The sequence below is a fragment of the Pteropus alecto genome, unplaced genomic scaffold (assembly GCF_000325575.1).
Source record: "Pteropus alecto unplaced genomic scaffold, ASM32557v1 scaffold95, whole genome shotgun sequence".
NCBI lineage: Eukaryota > Metazoa > Chordata > Mammalia > Chiroptera > Pteropodidae > Pteropus > Pteropus alecto.
Window position 1 is genome coordinate 23,088,619 of NW_006441071.1, and position 14,849 is coordinate 23,103,467.

At 36.2% G+C, this 14,849-nt stretch overlaps 1 pseudogene; it reads right to left on the minus strand.

The window, feature by feature from the left end:
• Positions 1-14,562: 14,562 nt before the first annotated feature.
• LOC107196141 lies at positions 14,563-14,815 on the minus strand (annotated as a pseudogene).
• Between the last annotated feature and the right edge of the window lie 34 nt (positions 14,816-14,849).

The following is a 14,849-nucleotide window of genomic DNA, read 5'->3' on the forward strand; positions in this document are numbered from 1 at the left end:
AGGTTGACAATAAATTCCAGCAGCAATATATTTAATGCCCTTACAGAATTTTGATGAAAGTGACTTTTGGTTCTCTGCTATTCCTATAAAGCCAAACAAACTTGGTATTTTAATGTTGTCATTTCTTTTCATATCATGGAAACCAAAGCAATTGTCAAATAAAAGACACCAGGAGAAACTAATGGAATTATAGAACGGTGGAGCACTTTCATTTTAGAGATGAGGAAACTGAAGCTGAGAGAAGTTAAAGTGACTTGCCTAAGGTCACAGAGATTGAGAGTGTTCATAGAGGGGGCATCATATTCATTTCACTGTGTGATTGATCACCAGATCACATATGGAAAGAAGCTGGTCTTTTATGCCATCTGAAGCAGATCAACAATCAAACTAATGGATACATGCAAAGCCTTATATAATGAAGGGAGGAAAGCGTGTTAATTGTTCACAGTAGGAAGGGGAGAACTGAGGGAAGACTGGCAGTATCCCCAGAGTGGCAGAGAGGGAATAGGGAGCAGACTACATAGGTGCCAACAAGATCTGCGAGATCTTGGCATTACTTGATCCCTCAAAAATAGGATTATCAAAAATACAGCTATACCTCAGAGATATTGCGTTCAATTTGTAAAAACACATCTATGAAGCAAAATAACGTGGAGTGCAATAAAATCAGATACACCTGTATAAAAAGGCCAAAGAAGGCTTTAAGTCAGTGGCTCTTAATCTTGGCTACTTTGTAATCACCTGGGGAGCTTTTAAGAGCCTGGATACCCAGGCTATACCCCGAACCAATTTCAGCTGTGTGTTTTCAAGGTGGTCTCAATGTATGTGCAAAATTGAGAACAGTTCTTCTAGATGAATCTAGGATAGGCCCGGTAGAGGAACGATAGATGTAGGTTATCCTTTGAGGCTGACACTCTCCTTTCTAAAGTTTCTGAGTGCCGCTGCCAAAAATGAGGCATTATTCCCTTTTATATAGTTGATGTTCTTCATTAGTAACAATATAGTGACAGATTGGACATGTGCTGAATTTGGGCCACCTGGGTATTGACCACTTTTTTTCCCAATTAACTGCTACTATGTAAGAAATCACCCTCAAACTTAGTGGCTTAAAACAGCAGTGACTATTCTGAAGTTTCTGTGAGGTGGTTGGATGATTCCTCTGCTGACTTTGCTTGAGTTCAATGACACAGTCGCATTCAGCTACGGGGTTTGCTGGGCCGACAGACACAAGACAGCCTCACTCAAACATCTACAGTTGGTGCTGGCTGTTGGTTGGAGCATCTCAATTCCTTACAGGGTGGTCCAGGTCAGCATTCCAAGAGACTAAAGATGGAGCTACAAGGTCTCTTAAGGGCAAGCCTTAAAAATCACATCACTTCACTTCACTTCTGCTGCATTTTAGTGGCCAAAGCAGGTATAGTGACCAAGAGAATGCATCTTGCAGACTTCCCACTCTCAGAAATGTAATTGGCTGAGGGCCTCAGCTACAGTGCTTTGAAATCCATTGCTGAATTTGTGCAGAAGCCATAGGCTAGATATTAAGGCAGACCTATTGCTGGGAGACGTGGGACTCTTTTTTTTTCAGCCAACTTTGGCTCAAAGACTCCTCAATGGCTGTGTCAAACCTTTCTTAGACACTTCTACTCAACCTTCTCTCCCTCTCTCCTTCACTCAGGATCAGACTTGCATCAAGTCCTAAGGCTCTCTTGGCTTTCTCTCCAAAACTTCTTTCACACAAGTGCTTCCCCTAATAAAATCCTTGTATGTTTTTTACAATTGTCTTGGCTTCTGCTTCTCAGAGGACCTGGATTAACACAGCAACTTCCAAGACCAGCTCAGATTCAATGGGAGGAGAAATAGGCTCCACCTGTTGATGTGAGAAGCAGCGTAGTCACACTGCAAAGGAGGATGAGAGAAACTGTTCCCATCATCTTTGTACACAATCCAGCATGGTTTCCTTGTGGGAAATGCCTCCTCCTGCACACAGCACAGGTGCTTTGAGTGAAGTTGATCCTTTTCCAGATCAGCATGGGCATGTGATAACAATGGAATGATATTAATAGGTGGGGCCTTTGAGAGGTAATTAGGTTCATAGGAAGTCATGTGGGTGGAGTCCTCTATGAAGCAAATGGTGTCGTTATAAGGAGAGAAAGAGACTAGAGCTCACTCTCCCCGCCATGTGAAGACTGAGTGAGAAGCCAGCCATCTGCAAACTTGGAAGCAGTGGTCCTCACCAGGCACCAGCTCTACTTGCCTCTTGGTTTTGGACTTCCAGTCTCCAGAATGGTGAGAAGTAATTGTTTGTTGTTTAAGCCACCTGGATTATGGTATTTTGCTATAGCAGCCTGAGCCAAGAAGGTAAAATATCTAATAAGCTGATTATATGTCGAGATAATATTTTGGATATATTGGCTTAGATAAAACACACAATTGTAAATTTTACCTTTTTTTAGTTTGCTAACTAGAAAATACAAAGGCTTAAATTTGTGACTTGTTTAATATTTCTATTGGATAGCACTACCTTTAAATAACATGTTTCTAAGAAATTAGATCAATATTTTTAAACAATAGTAGATTCACATGCAATTGTAAGAAGTAAAACAAAGAGATTCCTTTTCTCAGTTTTCCCCAGTCATAAATTCTTGCAAATTTAGAGTATAAGATCAAAACCAGGATATTAACACTGATATAGTCAAGTAACATTTCCATCATCACAATGATCTCTCGTGTTGCCCTTCTGCATGGGGGTGCATGGTATCATACCCAATACCATGCACCCCCACTCTCTTGGTAACTCCTGGCAACCACAGCACTGTTCTTCATTTCTATAAATTGTCATTTCAAGAACACGATATAAATGGAATCACACTTATGTAACCTTTCGGGGTTGGCTTTTTTCACTTAGCATATTTCCCCAGGGATTCATCCAGTTTATTGCATGTATCGACAGTTGGTTCCTTTTTATTGCTGAGTAGTATTTCGTGGTCTGTATGTACCACAGTTTAAACATTTACCCATGAGAAAAGACGTCTAGGTTGTTTCCAGTTTTGGGCTATTGCAAATAAAGCTGTTATAAACATCCATGTACAGGTTTTTGTGTGAACCTAAGTTTTCATTTCTCTGGGATAAATACCCAGGAGTGCAATTTCTGGGTCGTATGGTGGTTGCATGTTTAACTTCTAAGAAACTACCAGACTGTCTTGCAGAGTGACTATACCATTTTATATTCCCATTAGCAATGCACAAGTGATCTAGTTCCTCCACACTTTCCCCAGCATTTGGTGTCGTCACTTTATTTTAGCCATTCTGATAGGTGTTGAATGATATTTCATTCTGGTATTAATTTGCATTTCCTTAATGCCTAATGATGTTAAACATCTATTCATGTGTTTATTTTCCGTCTATGTATCTCCTTTGGTGAAGTATCTCTTCATGGTTATGCCTATGTTCTAACTGGAATGTTTGTTCTTTTACTGTTGAATTTTAAATTCTGTCTTTTCTGGATACTAGTGTTTTGTTTTTGTTTTTGTTTTTTATCAGATATGTGATCTTTTCATGCTTTTACCAGGGTCTTTAGAGCAAAAATTTTTATTTTTGATGAAGCCTAATTTATCAATTTTTTTTTATAAATCATGGTTTTTGGTGTCAATCCTAAGAAATTCTAGCCTAACCCTATATCCTGAAGATTTTCTTATATTTTTTCCTAAAGATTTTATAGTTTTATGGTTTATATTTGAGTCTGTGATCCATTTTAAATTAATATGTGTATACTGCGTGAGACTTAAAGCTGGAGGTTTATGGGGAGTTTTTTGTTTGTTTTGTTTTGTTTTGTTTTTTTGCCTAAGGATGTCCAATTGCTTCAGCACCATTTGTTGAAAGGGTTATATTTTCTCCACTCATTTGCTTTTGTGTCTTTGTCAAATATCAGTTGGGCATATTTGTGTGGGTCTATTTCTGGGTTCTCTATTCTGATTCACTGATCTATGTGTCTGTCCCTTCACCTATACTAATATGTCACCTATACTATGATATTAATTATTGTACCTATATAATCTTGAAATCTTTTAGACTGATTCTTTCCACCTTATTTTTCTTTCTAAAAAATTAAGTAATTCCATTTACTTTGTCATTCTATCATTCTGTATAGAATAACCCTGACTATATTAAAAAATCTTGCTGGGATTTTGGTAGGAATTGAGTTAAATCTGTATATCGATTTGAGAAGAACAGACATCCTTACTACGTCGAGCCTTCCAATCTACAAACACTGTGTGTCTCCATTTATTTTATCTTCTTTGATTTCTTTCATTAGCATTTTGTAATTTTCAACAATGTGTTCAGTACATATTTTGTTAGATTTACACCTAAGTGTTTTTTTTTTTAAGCAATCGTAAATGGTATTATATTTTTAAATGCTGTTCATTGCTAGTAGATAGAAATACAATTGTTTTTTTGTATATTTATTTTGTATTCTGTGGCTTTGATAAACTCACTTATTAGCCCAGGAATTTTTATAGATTCCTTAGGATTTTCAAATAACAATCATGTCATCTGCCAATAGGGAGAGTTTTATTTCTTACTTTCCAACGTATATCTTTATTTACTTCTAGCATTGCATTGGCTAGAATTTCCAGGACTGTTGTAAAAAAAAAAAAGTGGTGAGAATGGACAAATTTGACTTTTTCTCAAGCTGAGAAGGAAAGTATAATGTTAGCTGTAGGTTTTTGTAGATACACTTTATCAAGTTGAGGAAGTTCTCTATTTCTATTTTTCTGAGACCTTTTGTCATGAATAAAGGCTAAATTTTGTCAGGTGCTTTTATGCATGAATTGATATAATAATGTAATTTTTCTTTTTTAACCTATAAGTATGGCGGGATAGATAGAATGGCTGACTTTCAAATATTAATTGAATTTGGTATCCCTGGAATAATCCCCACTAGATCATGGTACATAAATCTTTTTACATATTGCTGAATTCTATGTTAGTATTGCCTTGGTATTGTTATGCATTAAATGTTGGTGCCACACCCCCTCCCCAAATCATGTGTTGAAGTGCTAACCCCTAATGTGATGGTATTTGGAGATGGGGCCTTTGGGGAGGTAATTGGAGTTAGATTAGGTCATGAAAGTGAAGGCTTCATGATAACATTAGTGGCTTTAAAAGAAAAGGTAGAGATATAGCTGTTTCATTCTCCCTCTCTCCCTCTTCTCTCTTTTTCTCCCCCTCTCTTCTCTCCACATGTACATACTGGGCAAAAAAGCCGCATGACAACATATTATGAAGGCAGATGTGTGCAAGCCAGGAAGGGAGCTTTGACCAGGAACCAAATTGGTTGGTACCTCGATCTTGGACTGTCTAGCCTCCAGAACTGTGGGAAATAAATGTTTATTGTTTAAGCCATCCAGTTCATGGTATTTTGTTATGGCAGCCCAATCAGGCTAAGACATATATTCATGAGGGATATTGGTCTGTAGTTTTCTATTTTTGTACTTTGTCTGATTTAGTATCAAGGTAATACTAGCTCTATAAAATGAATTGTTAAGTGTTTCCTCCTCTTTTATTTTTTTGATGAGATTGTGTACAATTGGGATAATTCATTAATATAACAGAATTATCCAGTGAAACAATCTGGGCCTAGAGATTTATTTTAGGAACAGTTAAAGTTATAAATTCAATTTCCTTAATTATTACAGGGCTATTCATATTATCTGTTTTATATTAGGTGAGTTGTGGTAGTTTGCGTTTTTTGAGGAAGTTATCTAATTTGTATGTATGTAGCATTGTTTACAATATTCTCGTATTATAATTTGGTGTCTATAGTAATATTCCGTTTCATTCCAGATATTGGAAATCTGTATCTTCCCTATTTTCTGTTGGTCTTGCTAGAGGTCTGTCGATCTTATTGATCTTTTCAAAGAACCAGCTCTTTGTTTTACTTATTTGTCTCTATTGTTTTTCTGTTTTCAGTTTAATTCATTTCTACTCTTATTAGTTCTTATTTCACTGTTTTTATTTTTCTTGTTTCTTGAGGTGCAAGCTTAAATTATTGATTTGAGATTTTTCTTGTTTTTTAATGTATGCATTTAGTATTACGCATTTCACTCTTAGAACCCATACATTTTCACAGGGTGTATTTTCATTTTCATTCAATCTAATGTACTTTTAAATTTTGCTTGAGATTTCTTCTCTGACCTATGGATTGTTTAGAAGTATGCTGATTAGTTTCTAAGTGCTCTGATTGTTCCCATTTAAAATATAATTGTCTTAAATACTTCCTCTAAATTCATTCATATGCTTTTTTTTTTTTTTACTCTAGTTGGGTTTATTTTTTGATAAAATATAACACATTGAAAGAAATTTCTAACTTTCCTACCCTCTTAAGACTATCCTGAAGGTCATCTAAGTTCTTGATGACTCCCAATCCTCTTAATTATTAATCATCCTGATTATGATGCTTATTGTCTTTTGCTCCAATATTTCAGTTGTCATTGATATTACAGAGCTCTTAAACATAATGTAATTAGCTTTGTTAGCATTGTATGTGAAGTAAAAGTCAATAGAATTGAGAAACCTAAGAAAGAGAGGTTTAGTACATTTCCTTTGTGATTTCTCTTTTGGCTTCAGAGATTTCTTTTTCTTTTACATTTAAGACTGTATTCTGTTTTCCTGAATTTGCCAAAGATGTGACTTTTCCTTATGTATCATGATATCTATTATAGGATTTTACCAGCTTGATGGCAGAGAAAAGTGACATATGCCACAGATCCATAACCAACATTCACAAGAATGCTTGAGGTACCCCAGAAAGTATACTTTGTTACGTGTGGACCAAACGGCTCACAGTGCACCCAAAGTTATCTAAATGCAGCAAAATGGGTTATAAGAAGGAATTTTAACAATTCCCTTTAATCTCCTTAAATTTTGCACTCACAAGAAGCGATGCTAACAACTTTGAAGATATAATCTACATGAAACAAATATAGGAAAGGATTTGAGACAGGAAGGAAACATATCTACATTCCATTTCCGGATTCTCTATTAGTCTTTGTGCTCTCAGCCTAAAAATTCTCAATATCATGGGTCCTCTGTCCATGGTGGCTGAATTCCATTTAAAAAAAGAGGCATTAGGATAAAGAGTGATCCTTTGCCATACCATAAATATATTCCCGATTCTTTCTCTGACCCATGCCTAGCCTCCATATGCTCCCTAGATTAGGCCCAGTTTGGGAAGTTAATATTTGAGTCACATATATGAAACACATGTTCAGCACAAATTTTACAATAATAAAAATCCAACTTTATATTCACTAGGAGACTAGGAGTAACTAAAAAAAATTGGTTGATGAGGCTGGGATTTCCTTCTCAAAGGGCTAGATTGTTGACTATGTCAGAGAATGAATGGTCTAGGGAGAAAATCTTTAATATTTTGTGTTCAAGATAACTGATTTCAAGAGGCAAAACAGAATAAAATTAATATGCCCAAGGAAAGAAAGTATTAATTCTGCTATCTACTTGAGTTTTATTTTATTAACTAACTGACATCAGGAAGGAAAGAGTTATAAGAGCAGTTTATAAGTTAACTCTATGTCACAGCGGAGCAGTAAGCCAATAAGAAGAAATCAGTGTACACTTTGTCCAACTGGTGTTTCATCATAGCTCAAATGTACTAATGCTCAAAGAATGTGCTTCACATAGTTTGCTTTCCACATCATTTTATCTACCCCACCCACCCCCACCTCACCACCACCACCACCCACCCCAAACATCTATCTCTTGCAGGGTTCATGGCTTCCAGCTTTTACTTCTGGAAAGTCTTGCACTATTTTGGCAACCATGACTCCATCTGTAGAAGATTCAGGCTAAGGCACAATGCCTGCTCTGAGTTCTGACTGACATTGTGCCAAGTGACCTCAAGGACGGAGTGATCAACTCTTGGGTCAGCCACCAAGTTGCACACTGATCTAGCTGGACTATGAGAAAGGAGGGGAATTCTCAGTGTAGCACTTGGGAAAATTCTCAAGGTCACTTCTGTTTGTGAGCTTTCAGCTTGAAAGAATATCTGACTAAAAAAATATCAAGGTTGGGGCCCAGTAGGAGTCAAGGAATGCGAGAAGTGTATGTTAATGACCCTGAACCTGAAGGTTTCTTTAATGAAACAGTTAACTCCTGTCTGACTCTCTTACTATAGGAATTATCTGGAAGGCTCTAAGAGGAATGTGCCACATGACACAACTCTGACTGATTCATGCCATCTCTGTTCTGAGAGGGATCTCATCAGTTGGTATTTTCAAGCTGTGTCCAACCATGCTAATTAGAAAAGGTTTTTGATCCTGTATTGCTTTCCTATTGCCGTTGTAACAAATTAGCACAAATTTAGTGGCTTATTATCTTTATGTTAGTTTATTATCTTATAGTTCTGGAGGTCAGAGGGATGATGCAGGTCTCACTGAGCTAAAATCAAGGTGTGAACAGGGATGCATCGCTTTCTGGAGGCTCTAGGAAAAAAATCTGTTTTCTTTTCCAGCTTTTAGAGGCTGCCTGCTTTCCTTGGCTCATGGTCACCTCCCACCTTCAAAGCCAGCAATGGCTAGTTGAGTTCTCACATCATGCCAACACTGCTGACTCTGCTGCCTTCCGCTTCCACTTTTAAGAACGCTTGTGATTACAATGAACCCACTCAGATAATCCAGGATAATCTCCCTCTTTTAAGGTCATATGATTAGCAACCTTAATTTCATCTATAACCTTAATTCCCATTGCATGTAGTTTGACATATTCACAGGTTCTGGAGATGAGGTTGTAGACATCTTTGAGGGAACATTATAACACCTACCGCAGACCCCCATTGCCTTTAGAAGTTCTTGTCACCAAAGTTTAATAGTTCGTAGTGTGTTTTCACTTGTCATGGAGGCTGTGAGAAACCCTCCCGAGGCGCTTTTAACAGTCTAGTTTGATTCCCCAAATCTCTTTATCATTGTCTGAACCTCTTGTTTTATTTGGAGCTTTGGAAGGAATTCCTTCTTATGTGACATACAGTTTTGTTTCTGAGGCTTGACAAGCTGGGCACAATATATCACACAAGTCCTATTTCACTTCAGAAAAGAAATTAGCACTAGTGAAAAAGAAGGAATAAGAACTGAACATCTGTTTATGAAGGCCTTCCATTCATCCAAATGTGTGTATTTATTCAATCAACAAGTATTTATTGAGTACCTGCCATGTGTCTGGAAATGTGATAAGCACTGGGAATGCATTGGTGAGCAAAACTGGTGTTCAAGTTCTTTGCAGTCTAGTGGAAGATACAAATATTAATCAAATAGTCATACAATCAAATGTAAGGCTTGTGTTTAGTGCTACAATAGATAAGTGTGTGGCACCACAAAAGACCATAATAAGGAGATTGGAGCTAGCCAGAGAGGCCGAGGAAGGCTTCCCTGAGGATAGCAAAATAAATCTGAGCTCAAAGTGAGGAGTTAATTCGATGCTATAAATAAGACAAGAATACTCAGGGAGGAGGGACTAGCATATGCAAATGTCCTATAGCAGGATGAGGGATGTGGCGTAAAGAAGGGTAATACAGCAGGAACATAAATAAGGTGAGCTTGCTGCCAGGTGAGCCTGGCCACGTAGATTATGTTAAAAGCTTTGTCTTTATCCTCAGAAGTCATTTAAGAGTTTCAAGTTGGGGAGAGGCGATTATGTTAATGTGTATTGAAAATTTGTCTAGCTGCTTTGAAGAAAACAGATTTTAACGGGGTCACCTAATGGATGTCAAGTCAACAAAGACAAGTTAGGAGGTTTTTGCCATAGTTAAGGTGAGAAGTCTTGGCTTCTTAAACCAGGGTCATAATGATAGACAGATGCACATTAAAGGAGTATTTAGCAGGTAAAATCTTGAAACGATGATGGATTAGGTTTAGTCAGTATGAGAGAGATGATATAAGGAACATTGGGCAGGAGGACAAGAGTAGATTATGTCCTTGTTAACTTTGAGCTGTCTTTCATCTACTGACATGTCATGTATTTATTTGAATATATGAGTCTGGCATTAGGCTTACAGATATTAATTTAGGAACCATTGGCACATAAGTGGTCATTGAACTCTCCTCAGAGCTGAAAGAAAAGTGGCTAGGAATAAGCCTCCAAGTTCTCCAACATTTAATGACTTGGTGAATCTGCAAAGAAAAGACTAAGGAAACAAGAATAACGGGGAGAGTTTCATAACAGAAGTAAAGAGTTTATTTCACAAAGCAAATTGTAGTCCATGGTGTTCATACTTCTGATATGTGAGATAAGGTCTGAAGATATTCTTCAGACCTTATCTCACATATCAGAAGTGATCACTACTAAGCTTAGAGCTCTTGCAAAGCACTGGTAGAGTGAGAAGCCAAACTGGAGGAGGGTAAAGTGAGGAATAAAAATAAAGAGTGTTGATAATTCTTTTGAGTAATGGTATGAAGAGAAAAAAGTGGGGACGTAATTAAAGGAGAAAGGGGATAAATGTGAATTAGGTTAAGTTCGCAATGGTGTTGTGCAGTCTTCTATATTGCTGACTTTTTTCCTGTTATTTGTTCTACCAGTTACTGAGAGAGGGGTGCTGAAATCTCCAGCAAGGATTTTTTTGTCCATTTCTCCTTTCAATTGTGTCAGCTTGTGCTTCATGTATTTTGAAGCTGTTATTAGATGCATATGTTTAGGATAATGATATCTTCTTGATGAATTGACTTCTTTATCATTATAAAATGTTCCTATTTATATCTGGTAATATTCCTAAAGTCTATTTTGTCAACTATTAACATAAGCAACTTTTTTTCTTATTTACGTATGTTTTCCTATCATTTAACTTTTTGTAAAAAAATTGACTATCTTTTAGGGCAGTTTTAGGTTCACAGCAAAATTGAGCAGAGGTACAGAGATTTTCCAGATCCCTTGCCTCCAAATACGCACAGCCTTCACCTGTCTCTAGAGAGGTACATTTGTTACAACTGATGAACCTCCACTGATACATCATTATCACTCAAAGTTGATAATTCACTTTGGGGTTCACTCTTATATATAAAGACATATATTACCGTTATAATATACAGGAGAGTTTCACTGCCCTAAAAGTCCTCCATGCTCTGCCCATTCATCCCTCCCTAATTCCTTCCCCCTGGCACTCAATGACCTTTTTTGCTGTCTCCATAGTTTTGCCTTTTCCAGAATGTCATATAGTTGGAATCATATAGTATACAGCCTTTCAGATTGGCTTCTTTTACTTAGTAATATGCATTTAAGATTCCTCTATGCCTTTTCATAGCTTGATTATTTATTTATTAGAGCTGAATAATAGTCCATTGTCTGGATGTAGCACAGTTTATCCATTCACCTACTAAAGGGTATCTTGGCTGCTTTCGAGTTTTGGCAATTATGAAGAAAGCTGCTATAAACATTTGTGTGCAGGTTTTTGTGTGAACCTAAGTTTTCAGCTCATTTAGGTAAAGTCCAATGAGTGCTATTGCTGAATCTTATGGTAACAGTATGTTAAGTTTTGTAAGAAACTGCCAAACTGTCTTCCAAAGTGGTTGTATCATTTTGCATTCCTACTAACAATGAATGAGAGTTTCTGTTGTTTTACATATTTGCCAGCGTTGTCAGTGTTCTGGATTTGGCCATTCTAATAGGTATGGAATGGTATCTCATTTCGATTTGCATTTCCCTAATGACATATGACGTGGCACATTTTTTCATATGCTTATTTGTCATCTGTATATCTTCTCTGATGAAGTGTCTGTTCAGGTCTTTGATAATTTTCCAAGTGGACTGTTTATCTTCTTACTGAATTTTAAGAGCTCTTGGTATATTTTTTTCCTTTATCCATTATGTCTTTTGCAAATATTTACTCCCAATGTGTGGCTTGTCTTTTTATTCTCTTGGAAGTGTCTTTCCCAAAGCAGTTTTTAATTTTAATGAGTTCAGCTTATCAATTATTTCTTTCTTGGATCCTGCCTTTGGTGTTGTATCACCATGCCCAAGATCATCTAGATTTTTTCCTATGTTATCTTCCAGTTTTATAGTTTTATACTTTATGTTTAGGTCTGCGATCCATTTTCGTTAATTTTTATGATGGGTATAATGTAGATTTTTTTTTCTTTTTTTGCATGTTCATATCCAGTTGTTCCAGCAGTGTTTGCTCAACAGACTATTGTTTCTCCATCATATTGCCTTTGCTCCTTTGTCAAAGATCTGTTGGTTATATTTGTTGGTCTGCTTCTTGGCTCTATATTCTGTTCCATTGATCTGTCTATTTTACCAATACTCCACTGTTTTGATTATCGTAGCTTTAGTAAGTCTTGAAGTCAGGTGGTGTCAGTTCTCCAACTTTGTTCTCTTTTAATATTGTGTTGGCTATTCTGGGCCTTTCGCCTTGCCGTATAGACTTTAGAATTAGTTTTTCAATATCCAAAAATAACTTGAGGTGGTTTTGCTTGGGACTGCATTGAATCCATATATCAAACTAGGAAATATTGACACCTTGAAAATACCGAGTCTTCCTATCCATGAACATGAAATATCTCTCCATTTATATAATTCCTTATAGCAACATATTCCTAATTCCTCCCTCCCATCCCTTGTGTCTGTGCTGTCATTAACTTCCTTTATACGTAAGAATATGTATATATAAATAATCAAATACATTTTGCTGTTATTATTTTGAATAAATGGTTATCCGTTAGAGCAATTAAGAATAAGAAAAAATAAAGTTTTTATTTATATTCATTTATTCCTTTTCTGATGTTCTTCTTTTATTTATGAAGATCTGAGTTCCTGACCTATATCATTTCTTTCTCTCTGAAGAATTTTTAACATTTCTTGCAAGTCAGATGTACTGTCAACAATTTCCCTCAATGTTTCTTTGTCTGACAAGAACCCTTTCACCCTTGAAGGATAATTTCAAAAGATACAGTTTTTTTTTCTCTCAAGCCTTTATCACTCACTCTTTTTTTGCTTATGTGGTTTCTTATAAGAAATTGCACGTAATTCTTATCTTTCCTCTTCTACAGGTAAAACTCACAAAAGTGTGGGTCTCCCTGGAATTTTTAACTCATAGATTTGTCCACACTGAACATCCAGTAGTTCATCAATTATAATTATTCCCACAGAGGCTTCTGTTTACAGGTTTCAGATCCAGTAAGTTGTGATTCTCTGTCTCTTCCATTTTGGGGAGCAGCAGTTTGCCCTCCCCAAAACTGATCTCACTTCTCAATAGATCTAAGAAGAGTTGTTAATATTTCACATTGTTTAGCATTTTATTTGTTAAAAAAAGCATCCAAGCTCCTTAAATGCCGGACTAGGAAAGAGAAGTCTCTTTTCACTTTTAGCATCCATATCCATGTGTTCATAGTGTTTCTTGTAAACAGCATTTATTTGGTGTTGCTTTTTTATTCAGTTTGATAATCACTGCCTTTTATTTTGACTGTCAGACCTATTATTTTGCTGCCTTTTATTTTGCTGTCAGACCTATTATTTCTACATGTTATACATTCCACTCTATATATTTTTTGATTTTAAGTTAATTATCTTTTAAAGAAACAAAAAAAATGAGAAAAAAATCTCATGTTTACTCACATATTCATTACTTCCAGTTTTCAGTTCTTTGCAAGAAAGAGATCCAAGTGTTTCTCTAGTTTATTTCTTTGAAGAAATTCCTTTAACATTTATTATAGTGCAGGTCTACTTGTAGCGCATTCTCTCACCCTTTTTTCCCCTCAAAAAGTGTGTCTTCAATTTTTAAAGAACTTCTCCTATTGGATATGGATATCTGTTAATACTTTTTTATTCAAGCGCTTTAAACACAGCATTCCATTGTCATAATACTTTCAGATAAGACGTCTGTTAATTTTTATCTTCGTCCCTCTGGATATATTCTGTCTTATTTCTTTGGCTACTTTTAAGTCTTTTCTTTTCTCCTATTTATCACTGGTTTCCAGTAACTTGATTATAATGGGTCTTAGTGTGGTTTTGTATTTATCATACTTGGGTTTGTTGAACTTTTAATACTGTGGGCTTACAGTGCTCATAAAACTAAAAAAAAATTGCCATTATTTCTTCAATATTTTTTTCATCTTTCTTTTTCCCCAGCTTCCCCTTTCCTCAGCTCCAGAATTTTCATTCTGGAAATCTATGTCAATTTACTCTAAATGTCATCTGTGAATTTTTAATTTCACATATAGTATATTTCATATCTAGGTTTATTTGATTCTTCCATTTTTTCCTCGAATTACTTCAAAGATGTTTTTGTTTGTTTTTACTTCTCCAACAGATTTTATTTTTTTAAAAGGAATCGATTTTTGAGGAGAAAAAACATGGGACAGAGAGATATGGAATAGAAAATAATACAAATGTAAGCTGTTTTGCTAATTTTATAACTACAACAAATGAGTACAGAGAATGAACACAAAGTTCAAAGATCAAGGTGTTTTCTTAGGCAAGGCTGAAGACTTCTGTCTCTGCTATTTGGATTTAGGCTGCAGCTCTTGTTTTTGGATGAATCACTGGATGTGTGGCACAGTCCATGCTTTAACCGGATTTGAACAGAAGAATGGCCACTTGGCCTATGTAGAATTAGATGAAGTATTTGGTTTCACGTGTTGGTAACTACCAAAGTTCCACCTCATGATGTAGTTCCAGGTGGGATTCTACTTCTTGTCAAACTCTTCCTTAATATGCACCATGATGTCCTTCTCGTGTCTTATTTCTCCAACTACATGGGGTCCTGTTGCATTTTCTCTGACATGTCGACATTTTTTATCACATCCTTTCGGTTTCCCATGGTTACAGTGAAGCAGGGGTTGGTGGATTACAAA